Here is a 2770-nt window from a genome sequence, read left to right as displayed (position 1 = left end):
AGGCTCCGCCCACTGACTTCAAAACAACGTACAGCGTAAGTCTGTAGCGCCATCTCCCCTTATTCTATCTCCATGGTTTTAGGGACCCTCCCATCATGGCTAAAGTAAGCGTTTGGCAGGAGGAGGATACCTTGAAGAATGTAAATGAGCACCACTGTTAGTAACAGGCTTTTGATGTCTCAGACTGACCTTCTCATTGACACGGAAGGGCTGAGTGTTACCAGTATTACGTAAAAAAAATTGAAACAACCGCCTCCCAATCTGAAGTTTTTTATGTGTGATATAGAACATGTCCAGAGTTTGGAGCTAACATGGAAGTAATAAATTCGGGGGGAGGTGAAGGCCAGATTTTTTTGCATATTCGTACTGATGGATCCAAAACTTATGAGGGAGTTGGTTGCAGATATTGTTGCCCTAATTTGCAGATGGGTAAAAAGTTTTCATTACCACCATCAAGCAAGAGTCCTACTTTAATTGCAGAAGTAACAGCTGTTAATGAAGCAGTTAAGTCTGGAACTGAAAAAGGAAACAAGACACTAACTAATTCTGATTTACTATAGAACTGCTCTGGAGCAATTAGATATTCTAAAGTGGAAAATGATAACAGTTGTATCTATTATGTAACGCATTAATAATGAAAGCCTACAATGAAAATAAATCTGGAAATGTAATATTGGTGAAAGGAGCACTCAGGTATTTGGCATAATGAAGAAGTAGATGGCCTTGCAAAAGAAAGCATCATAGAAGAGTACCCATTGTTTACACAGCTACAATATTCTGATTTTCTTCATATTTCAGACAAAGAGACATACATTAATTGGAAAAGCAGTGGCAAATATCACATATGAAAAATAACTTTTCGTTGGCTTCAGTCCAGAGCAATATACCAACAAAACCGTGAGTGATATATCATTTTAGGATGTTCCATATGCTCCACACAAAATAAAATGTGGAAGCCTTCGCAAAAATGAAGATTCCCTTATCAACAAATATTATAACATTAATGAGTGGGAACAACAACAAAATAAATGGTTTTGTAGTACTTTACCTATAAGAAGCAGAGGTGAAGCTCTGATATGTAAAAGTTCTGAATTTGTATTTTTATACATGAATAAATTAGACATCTAGGTACAGTATAATTGCAGTCACTATAATAAGCATTTGCAATGATTGTGTTGTTTGCTACAAAAAGCTTAATTAATTAAATTCACGAGCCCACCGACTTTATGTAGGCATTTTGGCCAGCAGACGACTGCCGCGCTATCAGTTGGCTATGATCACGTGACAGTCTACCTAATAAGCTGTGCAGTGTGTATTGCTGATGTGAGAACCGCCTGACGGAAGTTCGTTTTTTGTCAATGCATAGAGGATTAAACCCTGTTCAAATTTACCTAATGGAACACAGTGTAAGGCGGACTAAACTGTCATGACAGAGTTTCTGGAGAAATCTAAAGATGGCAAATGCTTGTGGGACATGTCGTACAGGGAAGCAGTAGAGATGGAAGAAAATAAGACCTTATTTCATTTTTGAACGAATCTGTTTGACTACAATGCCATATTTCTGAAGTCCATCGAGTATGTCTATCATGCACTTTAGCAGGTTTTGAAAGAGAACAAGATATCGTCCAAATAGCAAAAACATAATGAAAATCCTCTCAATAGTGAATCAGTAAATGCTACCAAATCCATGCAGCATTTTTAAACTGATAACGCATATGTACAGATTCGAACAGCCCAAAAGAGGGTAATGATTGCTGTTTTGGGTATAACTTTAGAAGCCATTGATATCTGGTGGTAGGCCTTCCCACAGTCTATTACGCTAAGCATGTTCACACCTGCCAGAACAAATTAAAAATCTTGCAGGATGGGAATAGGAGCTAAGGAGTTAAGTGCTTGATAATCCCTATATATCCAGAAGAATTGCCCTTCTTCACCACTACATGGATCGGTGATGCCCACTGGCTTGATGAAGGCCATAATAGTCCCATCTGCAACAGATTCTCTACAATTTGTTGAGCCATATTATGTCTGCCCGGTGCCAGTCTTCGTGCTTTGGCGTGGACTGGGAGACATTGTGATGTGTGACTGTTATGCTGTGTCCCTCGTCTGCCTCCCCCAGATACACTGAGGATGCGACTTTTATTTGCTGCATGTCGCTTCCTGTCTCTCTGTCTGGGTCAACCAACTTGTGTGTTCAATGACAGTCGTGACGGTACTCGGCGTCACCGTTGGCCGTGGATGTTGTCCGTGGCGCTTCGAGCTGGCTATCGTCTTGCATATAATATCCAACAGCTCTTGTTGACGATATATTTTTTTCATAGTTCTGTATTTGCTTACCCTACTAATTCTTTGTGTGGTACGACTTCCTTTGTTTGGTTGTTGGTAGAGGTAATCTTTTGCTTCATGACATATATAAGGCTCAAGATTTTGTCTTTCTTCTCCCTCTGTGCTGCAATGCCTCTGGTGCTACAGTGTCTGTGTTCTTAGATATCTGCACTGATTGCCTCATAACAATAGAATTCACTCAGGATACGGTGGCCGATGTGCAGTGATCATTTTTAGTCCAAAGTGCTGGGCGAGTTCATTCGTTTGTGCAGAAGGTGTAGCCAGCATAGTTTGCCCACTTTCGGCCTATCAGTAACGATCTCTGATGACAAAATCGATGCGCGCCCCCCAGACTTTCTCAAATTATTTGACAGAACTATTACTGAAAAAATTTCATGTTTTTGAAATATGTAGCTTTATATGTCACTTCACAATGACAGGCCCA

This window comes from Schistocerca gregaria, chromosome 10 (assembly GCF_023897955.1).
Source record: "Schistocerca gregaria isolate iqSchGreg1 chromosome 10, iqSchGreg1.2, whole genome shotgun sequence".
In the NCBI taxonomy this organism is placed as follows: domain Eukaryota; kingdom Metazoa; phylum Arthropoda; class Insecta; order Orthoptera; family Acrididae; genus Schistocerca; species Schistocerca gregaria.
Note: the sequence above shows the minus strand (reverse complement) of the source record.